Here is a 12,660-nt window from a genome sequence, read left to right on the forward strand (position 1 = left end):
TTTTTTTTTTTCTTTTTTCTTTTCTTTCTTCTTCTTTTTTTTTTTTTTTTGGATTTTTCACTGTGTTGCTCAGACTGGTCTTGAACTCCTGAGCTCAAGTGATGCCACCCGCCTCGGCCTCCAAATGTGCTGGGATTGCAGGCGTCAGCCACTGCGCCTAGCCTGTATCCTCCTTTTTCAAATAACATGTCTCTGTTATGGCATCAAAGACTGCGTAGTTCCCCAGTGGCTGTATCATGATTTAAGTATTTCCCTGATTGTTTCTTTTTTCCCTGTTTTAAATAATGCTGTAGTGAATATCTGGTACATTCGACGTGCTTTTTTTCGATTTTGTTTTGGTTTTTGTTTTCTTTAGGATTATATTCCTGGGATAGATTTCCCGTCCTGGGATACCCGGCCAAAAGAAGGTTTTTTTTGTTTTTGTTTTTGTTTTTTAAGTAAATATTTGGGATGGGCTTGGTGGCTTACGCTTGTAATCCCAGTGCTTTGGGAGGCAGAGGTGGGAGGATCGCTTGAAAGGCTCAGCAGTTCGAGACTGCAGTGAGCTATGATCCAGCCCCCGCACTCCAGCCTGGGTGACACAGCAAGACCCTATCTCTAAAAACATTTTTTAAATTAAACTTTTAATTTTGAGAACATGGTAGATTCCTGTAGAGTTGTAAGAAACCATGTAGAGAGATCCCAAGTATTGTTTACTCATTTTCCCCCAGTAGTAACATCTTGCCACCAGAATATTGACATTGGTACAGTCAAGATACAAGAAGTTTCCATTACCACAAGGATTCCTCTAGCTGCCCTTTTATAGCCACACGTCCCTCCCCCCACCTCCTCCCACCACTAATCTGTTTTCCATTTCTGCCATTTTGGTATTTCAAAAGTGTTATATAAATGGAATCATACAGTATGTGACTTCTTAGGATTGCTTTTTTCACTCGCCATTGTTCCCCGGAGATCATCCAAGTTGTTGTGTGTATCAATAGTTCGTTCCCTTTTATTGCAAAGTATTCATGGTTTGTTTAACCATTCACCCTTTGAAAGACATCTGAGTGGTTTTCCATTGGGGGTTATTATGGATAAAGCTGCTGTGAAAATACATGTACAAGATTTTGTGTGAACATAAGTTTTTATTTCTCTGGGATAATTGCCCATGAGTGCAATCATTGGGTCATATGGTAGTTGTATCTTAGTTTTACAAGAAACTGCCAAGCTGGTTTCCACAGTGGCTGTACCATTTTGTACATGCACATTTTATGGTTCTTCATTCATATTGCTAAATTGCTTTCAAAAAGGATTGTACGGCCAGGCGTGGTGGCTCATGCCAGTAATCCCAGCACTTTGGAAGGCCAAAGTGGGCAGATCACTTGAGGTCAGGAGTTCCAGACCAGCCTGGCCAACATGGCGAAACCCCGTCTCTACTAAAAATACAAAAATTAGCTGGGCGTGATGGTGCATGCCCATAATCCCAGCTACTCAGGAGGCTGAGGCACAAGAATCGCTTGAACCGGGGAGGCGGAGGTTGCAGTGAGCTGAGATCACGCCATTGCACTCCAACCTGGGTGACAGGGGGACACTCTATCTCAAAACACCAAAAACAAACAAAACAAAACAAAAAAGATTGTGCTGAAATGCATCAACACTAAGAATGTGTGTATATACAATAGTCAAACGTATACACACATACACACATTGTGGGCTTTTGATGGAGTCCTGGGTGAGGCTGTGTGGGCAGCCTTGGAACAGCCACAATGGGTCAACCAGTGCCTAGTCACACCCATCCTGGGCTCACAGCAGTGGCCCTCATGTGCACTCTTGGTCAAAGCCTGGAAGGAATCTGAATACCAAGTTTGCTCTACTGTTGGAATATAAAGAACTTGTATTGGCTAGATGTGGTGGCTCATGCCTGTAATGCCAGCACTTTGGGAGGCCGAGGCGGGTGGATCACCTGAGGTCAGGAGTTCGAGACCAGCCTGGCCAACATGATGAAACTCTGTCTCTACTAAAAGTACAAAAATTAGCCAGGCGTGGTGGCGGGCATCTGTAATCCCAGCTACTTGGGAGGTTGAGGCAGGAGAATTGCTTGAACCCAGGAGAAGGAAATTGCAGTGAGCCAAGATTGCACTATTGCACTCCAGCCTGGGTGACAAGAGCAAAACTCCATCTGAAAACAAACAAACAGGCCGGGCGCAGTGGCTCACACCTGTAATCCCAGCACTTTGGGAGGCCAAGGTGGGCGGATCACAAGGTCAGGAGTTCGAGACTAGCCTGACCAACATGGTGAAAACCCATTTCTACTAAAAATACAAAAATTAGCTGGGTGTGGTGGCATGCGCCTGTAGTCCCAGCTACTTGGGAGGCTGAGGCAGGAGAATAGGTTGAATCCGGGAGGCGGATGTTGAAGTGAGCCAAAATCACGCCACTGCACTCCAGCCTGGGAGACAGAGGAAGACTCCGTTTCAAAAAAAAAAAAGAACTTTTATTGACTCTGAAATTTATTGACTGTACACACACACACACACAAAGGTAGTACATAAGAATATATAATTTTAGGGTGTAGTGGCACCCACCTGTAGTGCCAGCTACTTGGGAGGCTGAGGTGAGAGGATCGATTGATCCTAGGAGTTCAAGGCTGCAGTGAGCTCTGATTGTGCTACTGCACTCCAGCCTGGGAGACAAAGGAGACCTTGTCTCAAAAAAACAAACAGAAAAGAGAATATATAATTTTTTGTCCACAATCTTTTGAGTATTGGCTCTTAAAATTTAAAACTTTGTTTGCCAATTTACTAATATATTAATATTTTGTTATGTTGCTTTCTAAACAGACCTTTTTCAACTTCTTTCTCCATGTTGATTTTACAATAATCAAACCAAACCTATACCCTTTTCCTGTTCCCTACAGAGCTACACACAACAGCCCTTAGTTTGTAATTATAGCACTGGATAAAATAGCTTTGATTTCATTCTGTTGGGCTTTGAAGTTCACCAAGTAGTAGCTTTTCTGGTTTATTTTGTATTTTAAAAGTACACTCATTCATTTTAGAAAATTTGGAAAATTTAAAAGCACTGAGAAGAAAAGCTATCCATTATTAGCCCATCAAATGTTTTATATACTTGAAGTCATTTTTCTATGCAATTAGATTTTTTTAATTGGGATATTTTACACAGTGGTCTTTTAACATTTTTATCTATTTATTTATTTTGAGACCAGGTTATGAGACTGGCTAGTTTTTGTATTTTTAGTAGAGTCGGGGTTTTGCCATGTTGCCCAGGCTAGTCTTGAACTCCTGGGCTCAATCCATCCGCCCACCTCTACCTCCCAAAGTGCTGGGATTACAGGCGTGAGCCACTGTGCCCAGCTGAGCTTAGTTTATTGTTAATAACGTTTTATTTTCACCAATATCATAATAAAGACAATAATCTCATTGTAATTTAACAAACTCTTAAGAATAAATACAGTCTTCTGGGTCTAAATGCAGGTTTAAAAGGTATAACAGATTCTGTCAAAAATCTGTTCTTGTGAATTTTTTTTTTTTTTAAGATGGAGTCTTGCTCTGTTGCCCAGGCTCTAGTGCAATGGCATGATATTGACTCACTGCAACCTCTGCCTCCCGGGTTGAAGCAATTCTCCTACCTCAGCCTCCCAAAGTGCTGGGATTACCGGCATGAGCTACCGCGTCCGGCCTTTTTTTTTTTTTTTCCTGAAACAGGGTCTTGCCCTGTTGCCCACGCTGGAGTACGGTGGCTACTCACAGCTACAATCATAGCTCATTGCAGCCTGCAACTCCTGGGCTCAAGGGATCCTCCTGCCTCAGCCTCCTGTGTAGCTGGGACTACAGGTGTGCACCACCATACCCAACTAATTTTTAATTATTTTGTAGAGACAGAATCTCACTATATTGCTCAAGCTGGTCTCAAACTCATGGGTTCAAGCGATCTACCCCCTTTGGCATTCCAAAGTGTTGGAACTACAGGCGTGAGCCATGGCGCCTGGCCTCCTGTGAATTCTTCATGGGCATTAAAAATGAGTAAGAAACTGTTTTGAATATGTATTGGTAGAGTAAAAGGAATGTGAGGTATGAGAACGCTATCCAAGTTCAAGCTATTACATGTTCTCTGTAATTTGTCCTTGTTTATTTGCATCATTTTGCAGGCCATTCATTTGCTGGTTCCTCCTTATCGCCTTGACCCTTACATGTTGGAGAGCTCTAGAATTCTGTCCTTGGGGCCAGGTGTGGTGGCTTAGACCTGTAATTCCAGCACTTTGGGAGGCCGAGGTGGGCTGATCACAAGGTCAGGAGATCAAGACCATCCTGGCCAACATGGTGAAACCCCGTCTCTACTAAAATACAAAAAATTAGCCGTGCGTGGTGATGTGCTCTTATAGTCCCAGCTACTTTGGAGGCTGAGGCAGGGGAACCTCTTGAACCCAGGAGGCAGAGGTTGCAGTGAGCCGAGATTGTGCCATTGCACTCCAGCCTGGGCAACAAGAGTGAGACTTCATCTCAAAAAAAAAAAAAAGAAAAAAAAAAAAAGAATTCTGTCCTTGGAATTCTTTCCTATTTTCTCTATACTAACTCCCGTGACAATGGTCCAGTTTCTCAGCTTCAAGTGTACTGTACGCTGATCACTCCTAAGGCCTCATCTCTAGTCTAGTGCTCCCCGAACCCCTGATGTGTCTCTGCCTATTCCATACCTCCACTTGGACGTCTGCTTGGGCATCTCAAAACCTATGTCCACATCCAAACTTTTTTTTTTTTTTTTTTTTGAGACAGGGTCTTGCCCTGTCATCCAGGCTAGAGTGCAGTGACATGATTTCCACTTACTGCAACCTCCGCCTCCCTGATTCAAGCAATTCTCCTGCCTCAGCCTCCTGAGTAGCTGGGATTACAGGCACCTGCCACCACACCCAGCTAATTTTGTTTTTAGTAGAGACGGGGTTTCACCATGTTGGCCAGGCTGGTCTTGAACTCCTGACCTCAAGTGATCCACCTGCCTCGACCTCCCAAAGTGCTGGCATTACTGATGTGAGCCACTGCACCTGGCCACATCCACACTTTTTTGATCTTTCTCCTCAAACTACTTCTCCAAAGTGGTCCCCATCTCAGTAAATGGTAACTGCATCCTGCTAGTTGTTCAGATTAAAAATCTTGCAGGTTTTGTTTTTGGCTTTTTGTTTGTTTGTTTGTTTTAATTAGACAGGATCTTTCTTATTCTGTCGCCCAGGCTGGAGTGCAGTGGTGTGATCTCGGCTTACTGCAGCCTCAACCTCCCAGGCTCAAGTGATCCTCCCACCTCAGCCTCTCAGGTAGCTGGGACTATAGGCGCACAGCTCCATGCCTGAGTAATTTTTAAAATTGTTTGTAGAGTTGGAGTTTCATCATGTTGCCCAGGCTGGTCTTGAGCCCCTGAGTCTCAAGCGATCTGCCCACCTCGGCCTCCCAAAGTGCTGGGATTACAGGCGTGAGCCACTGCGCCCAGCCTTGCGACTCTTGACTCCTCTCTCCCATGCACTACGTCTTATATATCAGCTTTTCCAGGTACATCCGGGATCTTCCCACTTCTCACCACCTTGGTCCAGGCCACCATCATTTATTGCTGATTATTATAATTGCCTCCTAACTGGCCTCCTTCCACCTGAATCCTCCAAGTCTAGTCTCCACATAGTGCAACTGACATGTTTCACATTGGGACATCTCTGCTCTAAACTTCCCAATGGCTTCCCATTTCAGAGTAAAAATCAGAGGTCTTAGAATGGTCTGCGCCACGGCCCTGCATAATCTCTCCTGGCACCTACCATTTCTCCAGTCTCAACTCCTTGCACACTGGCTCCCCCTGCTGTTTCTGGACTGTATCAGGCAACATCCTGCTTCAGGGCCCCTGCACCTGTTACCTTCCTCCACAAAATTCTGCATGGCTCCTGTCCATCCTTTAATCAGATGTTTTTCGTTGTTGTTGTTAATTTTTTTTTGTCCCAAAGCCACCTTTTCAAAGAGTCCTCCTCTGATGGCCCTATTTAAAATCATAACTCCCAACTTTTCCATGACGTTTCCTATCTCTATGTACCGACTTACTTATTTTTCTCTAGAGCATTTATCACCACTCAACAGACTATAAAGTTTGTTTATTTATTTACTTACCTATTTAATTGTGTGTCTTCCCCCACCAGAATGTAAGCCCTATGAGAGCAGGGATTTTTTTTTTTTTTTCGTTCTCCTTTCCTTGCCCACAACTGCAGGATCCTCATTGCCTGAAACAGTGCCTTGTACATAGGTAAGCACCCAGTGAATTTTTTAAAATGGATGATTGAATTCCCATTTGTGATGAGATCAACTAGAAAATTTGGATGTGCATTAGAAAGAATAAGAGTAGATTGTTTCCAGAAAGCAATTGAATTTTGGCACCATTGATGTCAAAGCCATCTGTCAGTTGTATTCTCATGTCTTCTCTATAGATTCTTCAGTAAGTGACTCTTAATAGAGTAAGTGTGGCAAGTTTCGGGTGCATGGAGGGAAGGCGCTTCATCATGGTGATCGCTGGTATTCAGTATGCCACATTCTTGTCTTGGTATTATTATTATTATTATTATTATTATTATTGGCAGTCTGGCTCTGTCACTCAGGCTGGAGTGCAGTGGCAGGATCTTGGCTCACTGCAACCTTCACCTCCCGGGCTCAAGTGATTCTCCTGCCTCAGTCTCCTGAGTAGCTGTGACTACAGACGTGCACCACCACGCCTGGGTATCTTTTGTATTTTTAGTAGAGACAGGGTTTTGCCATGTTGGCCAGGCTGGTCTCGAACTCCTGACCTCAGACGATTCGGCTGCCTCAGCCTCCCTAAGTCCTGAGATTACAGGTGTGAGCCACCACGCCTGGCCTTGTCCTGGTACCTTGCCAAGCAGTGCACAGTGGTGTTCCATGTTTCCTACATCATGTTCTTCCACTTTGGGTATAATTTACTGACTATTCCAGTACTGCGGTTCTATATGAGTCCTTCTACTTATGATTCTCTTTCATCATTCTTCTTGATCTTTTTCTCTTGAAGTTTCCTTTATCCCTCCAACATTTTCTCAGTGTCTCTTCTATAGTTTGTCTGAGTTCTTTAATATAATTCATCATGTTCCCATGTCTTAAAGTGATTAAATATTTAAGTTTTCTACAAAATCTGAGATATATAGATATATTTTGAGACAGGTTCTCACTTTGTCACCCAGACTGGAGTGCAATGTTGTGATCATGCCTCACTGCAGCCTCCAAATTCTGGGCTCAAGCAATTCTGCTTCCTCAGCCTCCAGAGTAGTTAGGACTATAGGCCCATGCCACCATGCCCAGCTAATTTTTGTACTTTTTGTGAAGATGGGATTTCACCATGTTGCCCAGGCTGGTCTCGAATTCCTGGGTTCAAGTGATCTGCCCCCTTCAGACTCCTAAAGAGCTGAGATTACAGGTATGAGCCACCACACCCAGTCATAAAATACTTATTCTTTAGTTTAGTAAATGCTTTTAGAATTAGGTTAATGCTCTTCCTTAAAATAGATGACCAGTGAAGGTTGTAGGTTGTCTAAACATAATTTCAAAAAGAAAATGAAATAGGCACTGAGAAATCCATGTAGTTCTTATAAATACTCATGATCCACTCTTGTCATTATAAACACATGTAAATGACCAAAGTGGTTTCCATGGACTACCTGGATATATGTGCATTCATTGGCTCACTGGATCTCCACACTGAGCTCAGCCATAGGGAAATACACATAAACATTTTGAATCTATAAAGTGCATAAGCAATATTAAGACTGTAAATATGTTTTACTTATAGTCTCATTCTCTATTACATCAGACTCTGTATTTGCCATGCATTTTTCTACCATGAAGAATCTGGCCTTGGTACTCAGACAGACCTGAATTTGAATACTAACTAGTTTTGCTACTTACGGCCTGAGTCCTCTTTCCCACCTTCCACCTTTTTACAATGGAGTTGATCAGCTGGGCATGGTGGCTCACACCTGTAATCCTAGCACTTTGAGAGGCCAAGGCAGGAGGATCACTTGAGGCCAGGAGTTGGAGACCAGCCTGACCAACATAGTAAGAGCCTGTCTCTATAAAAAAAAAAAAAAAAAAAAAAAAAAAAAAAAAAAGAGTATGGGATGAACAGAAAAGATATTGGTAAGTGAAAAAAGAAGGTTATAAAACAGCATTCTTTCATTCTATTTTTGTTAATAAATTCTATACATGTATTGGCTGGGTGTGGTGGCTCACACCTATGTAATCCCAACTACTTTGGAAGGCTAAGGAGGGTGGATTGCTTGCATTTAGGAGTTTGGGACCAGCCTGGGCCACACAGTGAGACCCCATCTCTATAAAAAATTAAAAAATTAGCCAGGTGTGGTGGTGTGCGCCTATAGTCTCAGCTACTCGGGGGGCTGAAGTGGGAGGATTACTTAAGCCAGGGAGGCAGAGGTTGCAGTGAGCTGAGTTTGTGCCACTGCACTCCAACCAGGGTGACAGAGCAAGACCCTGTCTCGAAAAAAATTTAATTAAAAAAAATTCTGGCCAGGCACAGTGGCTCAAGCCTCTAATCCCAACACTTTGGGAGGCCGAGATGGGCGGATCACAAGGTCAGGAGATCGAGACCATCCTGGCTAACACGGTGAAACCCCGCCTCTACTAAAAAATACAAAAAACTAGCCGGGCAAGGTGGCGGGCACCTGTAGTCCCAGCTACTCGGGAGGCTGAGGCAGGAGAACGTCGTAAACCCGGGAGGCAGAGCTTGCAGTGAGCTGAGATCCGGCCACTGCACTCCAGCCTGGGCGACAGAGCGAGACTCCGTCTCAAAAAAAAAAAAAAAAATTCTATATATGTATTTAATATGTATTTCTGAATGGTAGGAAAATGAGAGATTTTAATTCCCTCTTAAATTTTAAAATGAAATGTGCTTGTCTCTCTACAGTGATCATGTGCTACTTGTGTAATAAAAGTTATTAAAATAAAATGCAGCAGAAGTGCATCTTGGCGGTTGTTTGGTTTCACAGGGAGTGAGTTATACTTGGCACACTATGCTTTGCTCTTACCACGTGTTTCCTCTTGTGATCTGTAGAGAAGTCCTCTGAGGTGAGAAGAGGCAGAAGTTCCTAAAGGGCTGTGCCTTCAACTGTCGCCGGCACGCAGCTCCACAAAGGGGCGCTGAGATGGTTACTACTCATGCTTGGGCCACGGGACTCTGTCACTCAGGCTGGAGTGCAGTGGTGCAATCTCAGCTCACTGCAACCTCCACCTGCCAGATTCAAGCGATTTTTGTGCCTCAGCCTCCCAAGTAGCTGGGATTACAGGCACCCACCACCACATCCAGCTAATTTTTATATTTTTAGTAGAGCTGGGTTTTCACCATGTTGGCTAAGCTGGTCTCAAACTCCTGATCTCAGGTGATCTGCCCGCCTCAGTCTCCTAAAGTGTTGGGATTCTCGTGAGCTACTGCACCCAGCCTGGGACAGAATTGTAGTCCAGATGTCACATGCTGACCATCACCAGGAGGTTACATTTTGCATCTCTTCTGAGCTTACCAGCTCGGCGTGGGTATGTTAGAGCAGGATGTAGTCATGCTTGGCCAAGGGAGTGCTTAGTCCTGCCTCAGTACCGTGCACCACCCCACATTCTGTGGTTCAGGACCTGGCCGGACTTGCTGAGGTTCTCACAGCCATTTAAGGCAGGGTTGGCTTCTGCTTGTCTTTGCATTCTGTGAACTCTCACTTTCTGCTGCTGTTACCTCCTCTGACTTTTGCACTGAGGCCTGCCGCCTCGACTCCCCCTTGGTGAGTGTCTCCTGGCTCAGCTCACACCTTCTCCTGCTCACCAAGACCTAACCCTGGTCCTGCCTGGTGTCTGCTGCCCCCATGCCAATCCTTCCCACCCCAGCCACACTCCTGCTTCCACAGCCTCCTCTGGCCTGCATCCTGCATGTGCCCTGGAGCCGCCCACTGTTCTTTCTCTGAATCAGTATCTGTGCCCTGCGATTTAGTTGTATGCTCCTCATTCTCTAATTGTGTCCTCTAAATGGCCATCTTCTCTCCCCTAGAAGACTGTGGCCTCCTTGCAGGCAGATGCTGTCGATATGATGGCAATGAGAACAGTTTTGACGGGTGACTGGCACTTCTGATGTGCCAAGCCCAGGGCTGGGCGATTGACCTAATTATTTCGTTCCATGATGACAATAAACCTGTGTGATCCCATTTGACAGATGAAGAGAGACTGAGTGGCTTGTCCAAGGTCACCTAGTTGGGCAGCGGTAGAGCAGGGATTCTCAGCACATCCATCTGACTATAAGCCTGTGCTTTTCACTGCTGCGCAACCCTTTGTCCCCGCTTGTTGCTGGACTCACATTTCCTTGGGTGTTCTTCCTGATGGCCTCCACTGAGTCTGCTTCTTGATGGCAGAACAGCTTCCTGCTGCCGTGAAAGATATTACATTCTCTCCCCAAGATCCCCAGGGCCAGCTTCCTTTGTGCTCAGAGAGTGGGGTGGGCTGAGGACACTCAGAGCTTGGTGTGTTCTCCCACCCCCACTTTCTTGCCCTTGTGCACCCTGCACTGTGCCACAGCCTCTCTCCCAGCCCCTTTTCCTGCGGACACCCAAGCTGCCAGAGGGTTCTCGCCAGACCCACAGGGATCCCTGAGCTGCAGGTCTGCCATCTCTCACTAGAGTTGGTAAGAAAATGGAACCACAGTTCACCAAAAGGCCCCAAGGAGAAGCTCCGGACTGAAGACAGTGACCCTGGGTTCACACCCTCCATCTGGACCTTTCCCCTCTATAGCCTCCCTCCCCTTCCCCCAGTCAGAGTCTTTGCTTTGGGGCCCAAACCCTTGGCTAAGCTCCACCCCTCTCCCAGCATCCTAAAGTTTGGGGGCTGCATTCAAGTCAGAGATTTCCAAGTAGGGGTTGTGTTGGAGGGACTTCTGAGGGCAGCTTGTCCTGGAAGAATGGGGGAAAGGCAGCGTGTGTTGCTGTCCCTGAGGACATCTGTGTAGCTCCCTGGGAGACCCTCTGCCCTTTCCCCCTCCCACCAGCCCGGCGAACAGGGACCAAGCCTGCTTATTATCACCTGACGCTGCGCAGCCACTGATCCCATTGGTGGAGCCAGATTCGGTCTGGCTCTCTCGTTCTTTCTCCCTTCTCTGCCTCTCTCTCCTCCACGCTGCTTTGATTTCGCTCTTGCCTCTCTTCTTGCGCTGCTCAGCTGGGAACATCGTCTCACCAGGGGTAGCAGCGACGCGCGCTGCACAGCCAGACAGGAGCTGAGCTCGGCCTGGGGCCATGGAAGCAGCCTCCTTGGCAGCGCCGGGAGAGGGCAAGCGCAACACCACTGCCTGTGACCCGGCGTTCCGGCTGCTAGTCCCTGCCTGGGATCTTCATCCACAACAGTAGCGTCATTCCCCTGTCCTCCTGCCAGCTTTTCCTCTGCAGAGCCCAGTGAGCCAGGTGAGTACCTATCCTCCTGGAACACCTGCTGCTGTCCTCTGACTCCTGCGAGAGCCAGGAGCTGGGGGGCGCTAGCGTCACTGCCACACCCCAGGGTGTCCACCTGGACTGCGAGCCTGACCGACCTTGTCCCCTCTCTCCCACCAGCCTTTGGCACAAGTGTTAATGGCTGAATCCAGCTATGGGGCACATGGTTAGTCACCCCGTGCCATTCTGCTGCAGTCAAGCGAGCCAACAGGGAGGCAGGGTGGGGGAGCCATTCCCTGTGCAGGGTGGCTGTTCTGAATGGACGTGGGGAAGGGCACCGGTGTGAGCGGCATGTTGTGTGTGCGCTTGTGAGTTGGCTGGAGGCTTGCTGGCGGCAGATAGGGTCCGTCTGCCTGTCAATATGCCTCTGTGGGTTTTTGAAATGGTGTGAAGCTGATCTAGAACATATTTTCTGGCGACACGTGAGGTACGTGTGTTGGGGGGACTTATCTGAGTAAGCCTGTGGGGTGTGCATGGTGGGGACACTATGAGCAGTATATTGTAGGGGTAACACGTCCTTGTCATCGTGTGTGGGAGTGTATAGCAGACAGGAGGCTTTCTATATGGGGAGGTGAGACCCAGGCAGGATGGTGGGTAAGAGAAAGAAGGGGGCAGAAACCATTGTCTTGGCAGAGCCATGTAGAGTGCACAAACCTGTTGGCATGAAGGCTGAGGGCTGGGCCAGAGTGTGGCCGAGGCAACACAATTTTCAAGTCTGTCTTTGAGCTCTGTGGTTGATTCGAGAGAGAATACCAGACTTCGGGCGGGGGCTGCTGTGTGTATGAACACACCATGTGTGTGCAGCAGGCGTGTGGGTTGCTGTGTTCTTGCTGGAGGTGGCACGCCGCATGTTGGTTGCTGTGGCGTCCTCTTTTCCCAATTATGGCTTTGTGAGGAGGTTGCTGGATGGTGTGCGTGAGCACTGTTTTTTTTGGACATGAAAATGTCTTGGGTGTGCATGGAGGTGACGCTTGAAGAGGGAAGAATGCGGGCATTCTTAGAATCGTGAAGGTGGCGGGAGCACCCGTGAGTGCGTAGAATCGGTGAGTGGGAGTGAGGTACGTCTGTGGAGGTGTGGGGACGCAGGTGGGTGGGCACTCTTAGGCACATCGTGTGTATGTGCCGTGTGTGCCGCTGTGGTGTGGGTGTGTACATGCTGGTCTTGGGTG

This window comes from Rhinopithecus bieti, unplaced genomic scaffold, assembly GCF_001698545.2.
Source record: "Rhinopithecus bieti isolate Rb0 unplaced genomic scaffold, ASM169854v2 scaffold_59220, whole genome shotgun sequence".
Taxonomy (NCBI): domain Eukaryota; kingdom Metazoa; phylum Chordata; class Mammalia; order Primates; family Cercopithecidae; genus Rhinopithecus; species Rhinopithecus bieti.